Below are 9,221 nucleotides of genomic sequence, written 5' to 3'. Positions count from 1 at the left end.
AACGACAACTGCTGCACCAACTACAATAACTGCTGCACCAACAACGACAACTGCTGCAGGAACAACAACAACAACTACTGCTCTAACAACAACAACTACTGCATCAACCACAACTGCTGCACCTACAACGACAACTGTTGCACCTACAACAACAACTGCTGCATCAACAACGACAACTGCAGCACCAACGACAATAACTGCTGCACCAACATTGACAACTATTGCACCAACGACATCTGCTGCACAAACGACAACTGCAGCTCCAACAACAACAGGCCTGGGTCCACCAACCACAACAGCAGCTCCATCAACCACAACAGCGGCTCCAACAACCACAGGCCCGGATCAACCAACCACAACAGCAGCTCCGACAACCACAACAGCTGCTCCAACAACCACAACAGCAGTTCCAACTACCACAACAGTTCCAACTACCACAACAGCAGCTCCAACAACTTCAACAGTGGCACCAACAACCATAACAGCGGCTCCAACAACCATAACAGTGGCAACAACACCGACAACTGCTGGATCACCGACAACTGCTGCACAAACGACAACTGCTGCACCAACCACGACAACTGCTGCACCAACGACAACTGCTGCACAAACGACAACTGCTGCACCAACAACTGCTTCACTAACTACGACAACTGCTGCACCAACGACAACAACTGCTGCACCAACAACGACAACTGCTGCACCAACAACGACAACTGCTGCACCAACAACGACATTTGTAGCACCAACAACAACAACTGCTGCACCAACGACAACAACTGCTGCACCAACAACGACAACTGCTGCACCAACAACGACATTTGTAGCACCAACAACAACAACAGCTGCAGCAACAACAACTACTGCACAAACAACAACTACTGCATCAACCACAACTGCTGCACCTACAACAACAACTTTTTCACCTACAACAACAACTGCTGTACCAACAACGACAATTGCTGCACAAACAACTGCTGCACCAACGACAACAACAGCTGCACCAACAACAACAACTTCTGCACCAACAACAACTACTGCACAAACAACAACTACTGCATCAACCACAACTGCTGCACCTACAACAACAACTTTTTCACCTACAACGACAACTGCTGTACCAACAACGACAAATGCTGCACAAACAACAACTGCTGCACAAACGACAACTGCTGCACCAACAACGACAACTGCTGCACCAACAGCGACAATAACTGCTGCACCAACATTGACAACTGTCGCACCAATAACGACAACTGCTGTACCAACACCAACCACTGCTACACCAATGACAACTGCTGCACCAACAACTGCTTCACTAACAACGACAACTGCTGCACCAACTACAATAACTGCTGCACCAACAACGACAACTGCTGCAGGAACAACAACAACAACTACTGCACTAACAACAACAACTACTGCATCAACCACAACTGCTGCACCTACAACGACATCTGTTGCACCTACAGCAACAACTGCTGCATCAACAACGACAACTGCAGCACCAACGACAATAACTGCTGCACCAACATTGACAACTATTGCACCAACGACATCTGCTGCACAAACGACAACTGCAGCTCCAACAACAACAGGCCTGGGTCCACCAACCACAACAGCAGCTCCAACAACCACAACAGCGGCTCCAACAACCACAGGCCCGGATCAACCAACCACAACAGCAGCTCCGACAACCACAACAGCTGCTCCAACAACCACAACAGCAGTTCCAACTACCACAACAGTTCCAACTACCACAACAGCAGCTCCAACAACTTCAACAGTGGCACCAACAACCATAACAGCGGCTCCAACAACCATAACAGTGGCAACAACACCGACAACTGCTGGATCACCGACAACTGCTGCACAAACGACAACTGCTGCACCAACCACGACAACTGCTGCACCAACGACAACTGCTGCACAAACGACAACTGCTGCACCAACAACTGCTTCACTAACTACGACAACTGCTGCACCAACGACAACAACTGCTGCACCAACAACGACAACTGCTGCACCAACAACGACATTTGTAGCACCAACAACAACAACTGCTGCACCAACGACAACTGCTGCACCAACAACAACAACTTCTGCACCAACAACAACTACTGCACAAACAACAACTACTGCATCAACCACAACTGCTGCACCTACAACAACAACTTTTTCACCTACAACAACAACTGCTGTACCAACAACGACAATTGCTGCACCAACAACGGCAACTGCTGCACCAACGACAACAACTTCTGCACAAACAACGACAACTGCTGCACCAACGACAACAGCTGCTGCACCAACGACAACAACTGCTGCACCAACAACGAAAACTGCTGCACCAACAACGAAAACTGCTGCACCAACAACAACTACTGCACCAACAACAACAACCGCGGCTCAAACAACTACAATAGCGGCTCCAAAAACCACAACAGCAGCTTCAACAACCATAACATTGGTTCCAACAACCACAACAGCGGCTCCAAAAACCACAGCTGCAGCTCTAAAAACCACAACATTAGTTCCGACAACCACAACCCCGGGTCCAACAAACACAACCCCAGTTCCAACAACAAAAACAACAGCTCCAACAACCACAACCCTGGCTCCAACAACCACAACCCCGGCTCCAACAACCACTGTGACGATAATTCCTCCCGGTATGTCCACTTGAAAACAAACACATCACAACCATAACCTAACTTTTAATAGTAACTGGTTGGTATCAGGCTGGTTAAATCACATTTTATCTGTACTCTCTGTACTCGAGATGCTCCTCGTTTGAATCACCTGCACATGCCTTTCTTCCCAGTCTTTTCAACCATGGCGTATTTACAAGTCAAGATGATTACCTTTGGTGAACTCAGCAACGACACCATTTCGGGACTTCTTCAAGAGGTACGGTTAGTTGCATCTATCGATTAGATGGAACTATTTAGCATGATGGACAGCAGTAGCACATATTAAACAACAAATTCTTTGTCTCCATAACTGATGCCATATTTTCACCCTTCTTTTTTCTCTGCTTAGTTCTTCAGAAATCAGCTCCCGACTGGAACAGCTCATCTGCTCTCAGTGAAAAGAATCCAAAGATTTGCAATTTATTAATATTAGTTTGGGGTATTGTGTTTATAAATGCACTTAACTTGTGGTTAAAAAATATCGAGAAACATATTGCTTACACATTTACATCAAAAATGTATTCCATGGAAACACACAACTGTATATAACAATTGAAATATTCAGAATTGAAATGTAAATCCAAGCATTTATCAAATAGTCAAATAGTATCGTCAAAAGACAAATCAATGGTCTTGTGAAATCCTAATTTCCTAATATTTTCTCAGTAAATCAGTAACTAACTTTATTATTGTGAATGTTTTTTAATCAATCTTTCAAAACATGATGCTGATTTTCTTTCGGTTGTCTTTTATTCTGTTTACAGATCCATGTTTTCACATGACTTGGATACAGTAATATTACTATAATTTGTATTAAATAAAGTGTTGACCATCCGGACATTTAAATGATCATAAATGCTTTGTCTACCATAAAAGGTAAATCACTCAGAGCAACCTTAATTTATGGTGTGTACATTATATGCTATTTTTGGCCATCAAAGATCCTCATGAAACTGTACTGAATTTATTGTCTACGATAAAGCCTTGCTATTGGTGAACATTGGTTACGTTGGATGTATGTGTCCGTGCGGGCGTGCGTGCGTGCATCTGTGTGTGTGTTTGTGTTCCTCTTGCAGCCTTAAAGGTTGGGTATGGGAATTGCGAAACGCCAGCAGATTTTGAAAATACACAACTCAAATGGCTAGCTAGGTTGGAGTTTAGGGTTGTCTTCTAGTGCTAGGTCCAAATGTGGATTAGCTAGTTAGCTAGCTCCAGTAGCTACCGCAAGATTACAACAAACAGAAGCTTGCTCTGGGTCACAAGCTTTGAGTACGTGCACGTGCACGAAGGGGTCACTCTTCCTCAGTCCATCTTCGGAAAAATTGTAGGTTCATGCTAGAGGTCAGCAACAGTGGCGAAGCTAGACCTTTTTTGGGTGGGCTCAAGCCCACCTGAAACCTGCCTTACTGTGCGTTCACACCAAAAGCTGTAAAGTGTTTTGAGCGATAAACGGCCATTCACTTTCTATTAGACATGAGAAATAAAGCGATAGGAGCGATTAAAGGATTGAGCTATAGCTTTAAAGCTGTAAAGCTGTAAATGAGAGTTGAAAACAGCTCAACTCTTTGCAAATGAGCTAGTAGCGTATCGGCTGTAAATGACCGCCAGCCAATCGGAATGTAGATCTCTTCTGCCGGCGTGGGTCCCAGTAAACATACGCGAGAACTTTATTTCCTACCACACATTTGTTCCTTCACCATGATGCGTGAGAGATTAATTGTGGCTATTGCAGGGCATCGTATTTTTCCGCGATTGCATAGCCAACGTGGTCTTATTATAGCCCGATCATTAACTAAAAAACACAAAAATAAAGCATCCAGCATATGATTTCAACAATGTATGAGGGCATACGCAATCCGCATTGTTAAACAGGGATGGTCGCACAGTGGAATGCTGATTGAAACCATCGGACGAGCGGTGGATGGAGGGTGCCATGCCGTAATTCCGACGCCTCATTGTTCCGACGTCTCAATGGTCCGAAATATTTCCCATTAGATCGACATGCCACTATGCCGACGGTTCAATGTTCCGAAAACGGAACCCATTGGTCCGAAGGTCTGTTTGTCCGACTTTTCAAAAAGGAGGCGCATTAGGCCGACGGTTCAATATGCCGAATAGGCCAAGACGCAATTCTACCTGTGTGATTATGAAACCAAAAATAAAAGACGATGTAGGCTAAGTTCCAGCAGTGCACTTCACCAAGCCAGACTGTTGCTGTGGGCTTGAACGGTCACAAGAGGGGAATTTATGAAGCGCACGTTATACAAGGACTAATACTTTTCCTGTAAAGAAGTCAAACGGTGAGTGAAAAACAAATAAAAATGTTTTCCTTAGTAGCTGTGTGTGGGTCTATATGTGTTGTTTACTGTGTTTACAGTGGGCTTTTAGCCTAAATAATTTCGCTGGTATTGATTTAGTCAAACTTATACCTCATACTGTGTACTTAGTCAAGTGTGTGTGTGTGTGTGTGTGTGTGTGTGTGTGTGTGTGTGTGTGTGTGTGTGTGTGTGTGTGTGTGTGTGTGTGTGTGTGTGTGATCACCAATCTGCAAATGATAAAGCCAGTGGTTCTGATGGAGTCACTTATTAGACAATAAAATCCACCAAGCAAGTCTCATTCCAAATCCTGACGCACATATTTAACACCTGCCTGTTAAATGGTAAAGTGCCGGATTCATGGAAAGGTGCCTTAATACACAGAATCCCCAAAAAAGGCAATATCCCGGATGACCCCTCCACATGGAGAGACATTTCACTTTTGCCACAATCTATAAAATGTTCATGAAATGTGTGCTAGCCCGCATCCTGCCTTGGCTTGAAACCGTAATACTTTCACCTGATCAAAAAGCCTACATTATCCGCCAAGGCATGAATGAGCACGTCTTCTGCCTGAAAACGGCTATTGATGACTTTAAACACGACTCCGCAAAGTTATTCACTGTTTTCCTGGACTTTCGTGATGCCTTCGGGTCATTGCAACACAGCGTCATGATTTATGCACTTAGGGAAATACAGCTTCCACAAGTGTATATTGATGTCGTGATGGATGTCTATGAAGGATCTTACATCCAAGTCATTTGTGGTGACACCCTAACTGATCCCATTCAGCTGGATGTTGGTATTAAAACAGGATGCCCCTGGAGTGCGGTGAATTACATCCTAGCAATCAATCACTGGATCAAGTGGATGCGCCAGTGCGCACCTGAAGGAGTCAGGTCACCAAATCCAGTGCCGGGATATGCTGATGATGTAGAGATCTCATCACGGGACGAGAGCGTAATCCACTCAATGCTCCACCGCACTGAGGATTTCATAGAGTGGTCAAGATTGGAGGTAAAACACACCAAATGTGCTGCGTTCTATGAGAGGAGAAGCGGTGGAAATCGGTAGTATCAAGCCAAATCCGACAGACCCCCATCCTTCACAATAATGCAGAACCCAATCCGCGTCTACTCAAGGCATGAAACATACCCATATCTAGGCCATAAATTCAATGTCGCTGGCGACTGGGTAGAACAAGTCAAAGAGCTGACTAATGACTACACTGTCAGACTCGACCTCATCGATTCATCCCCCCCCCCGATTCTAATGAAACTCCAGGCAATCAGAGAAGTCGCTCTTGCAAAAATCCATCACCTGTTTGCAAACATCCATATACCTCAGAACATCCTCACAGAGATGACAAACAAGACGGTGAGCCTGGTGAGGACATGGCTTGGCTTAAATTCCCACTCGACCCGTGACATCATCTTCGAAGCCCGTGGAGATGGAGGTCTCGGAGTCCCAAACATTGAGTGGGTCTACACCGCCACCAGAACCAACCACCTCCTCAAGATGCTCAACTGCGACGACGTGACAGTCCGGGAAATGGCCCGTGAATCACTCCTCCTGCATATGCAGCGACGCAAAATCCCTACCTGCGAAGGAGAATGAGCGGCAATTCCTCGGATTCAAAATAACAAATAATGGAAAACTGGACATCAGAACTGCAGGCTTCGTTGTGCGGTCAGACTGGATGGATCTCAATGACCTGTGCCACTGCTCAGGAATAAATCTGAAGTGGGCGTGGCCCGATGGTACACCTGTTGCACTGAACTCTGTTGCCACGGACCCGCTCATCAATGTATGCGCGACCTTTGAACAGGAAGATGGGTAACACGAGCTGTCAATCAAAACAGCGAGAGCCACAATGCTAAGAATGAAAGTAGAAGAGAGTGCACAGCACTAAGAGAGTGCGCGGCTAATCGTCATGCATAGGAGCGTAAAAAATTCAATTTTTTGAACTCCGGGCGTAGGAGCGTAGGTGCGTTAGGTGCGTATATACGCAGCTCATACGCGGCTAACGCGGCTAAGATGTTGCTTTAGCGCATGTAACGCATCTACGCAGCTCATACGCGCGTAAACCAATGGTTCCCTATGGAAAAATTGCCGATTTTATACGAGTCTTACGCGGGTAACGCGGTTGGTGTGGCCGTACCTTAAGGGTCACTTTTTGGGAAAAAGGTGTTTGCCACCAAAAATCCAACATGGCGGCCATTTTTTCCAGGCGGCCGCTATTTCTGTCAAATGCTCGTAATGTCAATCGTTCAAACAGTGATGTAGGCATAAAGTGTGAAAATACTCTCTTAAGAATGTTTTATTTTAAAAACGGTGCCTGTCCCTCAAAAATTCTAGATGGCAACCATTTTTCAAGATGGCTGCCATTTCTCTTGAATCCTTACATAAATTCTTCAAATGGTGATGCTATCATCACATTTGGTACAAATATTCTTCAAGGAACATTCTCATTGAAAAAGGTGAGTGCCACTCAAAAATTAAAGATGGCGACCATTTTCAAGATGGCCACCATTTCTGTCAGAGGTCAATGTAATGTGTTAAGGAAAGGAATAGGTGAGTCAATCTATGAAAAGAAAGGGCTTAACCCCCCAAAAAAATATACAAAAGGTTTTTCAATGGATTCTAGTAGTATTTGGTGTGCTGAATAACATACTAAAAGTATACCAAAATATACCTCCCAGAAAGCCCTCATTTGATCCTTGAGCAGTTTGTGGTCCTGCTGTATGATCGATCAAGCACAGCTGTTAGTGTAGATGAGGCTAGACTTGACATGTTTGCCCGAAAGCAGAGGCCATATGAGGCCATTCCTCCAACAAGAGCAGCTATGCTTCAACACACTAAACGTGCTGCATATCAGGCAGGCTGCATATAGGGTCAAGCAACCCAGTGTCAGCCAGAAGCAGAGTCCTGCTGACTGGGGATGGAAAAAGCTTGGTGAACAATGGGGGTTATTTTGGACGGCAAATGCACCAGTTGCACAAAGTTGTGAACAACTAAGTGTGGCTGCAAATCAGAGTGCCGTGGAAGATGCAAATGTTTTAGATTGGGGTTAACTTGCACAGAACTGTGCAATTGCAAATGTGAATAAAAAATAAGTAGGGGAGGCATTGGCTACCATTTTTAACAGTCTTTATTATGACTTGACAGGGCACAACCTCTCAATCTCAGGTTCGACAGTCTAACCAGAAGGCCTTTGAGCTGGTCAAAATGTGAATATGACTTTTTTTTTTTTCAATCCTTCCTTTTAACTCAGTCCCAACAGAGTACACTATTAAGGCAACACCCACCTTGAAAAATGAATCTTGAATTTTTGCGATTGCCCTTTTCTAAAAGTGTGGCCGTTGGATTATTTTGCTAACATGCATGTGTGCATCAGTGTACAATACTACCAAAATGACGGCCATCTTGGAAAAGGTCTCCATCTTGAATTTTTATTGGCCATACAATTTTTTCAAAAAGTGGCCTTAACAGAGGCATATTTTTTGTATCACTATTTGGAAACAGTGGCAAAGAACATCGGACAGGAATGGCAGTCATCTTGAAAAATGGTTTCCATCCTGAATTTTTACTGGCCACTTCCCAGTGGCCCTTCCTCTCTGTGGACTGCACCTTGCCGTGGTGGAGAGGCTTGTGTACTCCAATGAACCTGAGAGCTATGCCGGCGGGTTTTTTTCGTAACCCAGGCAAGTTTAACTAGGCCGGACAGGTCAAAGGAGAGGAGGCAGACAAAGCAGACATTATGACTATTTGACAGAAATGGTGGCCATCTTGAAAATGGTTGCCATCCTGAAATTTTGAGTGATACCTTTTTCCAAAAGAGTGCTCCTTGAAGAGTATTTCTGCCTAATTGTATGCTTGAATCACCATTTGAACAATTTAAATAATTAATATTTGACAGGAATGGTGGCCATCTTAAAAATGGTGGCCATCTTGAATTTTACTGGGACAAGCATCTTTTTCCATTAACATGTCCTTTAGATAGTATTTGTATCAAATATTATGCTTGGATCACTGTTTGAATAATTGATATAATAAGCATTGAATAACAATGGCGGCCTTCTTGAAAAATGGCCACCATATTGAATTTTTGAGTGGCCAACGCCTTTTTCGCTTTTTTTGCTGAATTTCATGCTTCTATACCATAGTGAACGATTTTTTTTACTAATCTGCTCCACTACTGGCACAAATGCTC

The 9,221-nt window shown here is 44.3% G+C and overlaps 1 long non-coding RNA gene across 1 annotated transcript; it reads left to right on the top strand.

Annotated features, from left to right (window-relative positions):
- Positions 1-2,344: 2,344 nt before the first annotated feature.
- LOC115555604 (uncharacterized) lies at positions 2,345-3,691 on the top strand. Its single transcript, XR_003978890.1, has 3 exons — positions 2,345-2,672; positions 2,825-2,910; positions 3,043-3,691. It is a non-coding gene; the product is annotated as an uncharacterized LOC115555604 (long non-coding RNA).
- The last annotated feature ends 5,530 nt before the right edge of the window (positions 3,692-9,221 follow it).

The sequence above is a fragment of the Gadus morhua genome, chromosome 12 (assembly GCF_902167405.1).
Source record: "Gadus morhua chromosome 12, gadMor3.0, whole genome shotgun sequence".
Taxonomy (NCBI): domain Eukaryota; kingdom Metazoa; phylum Chordata; class Actinopteri; order Gadiformes; family Gadidae; genus Gadus; species Gadus morhua.
This window is presented reverse-complemented; position numbering and strand designations above follow the sequence as displayed.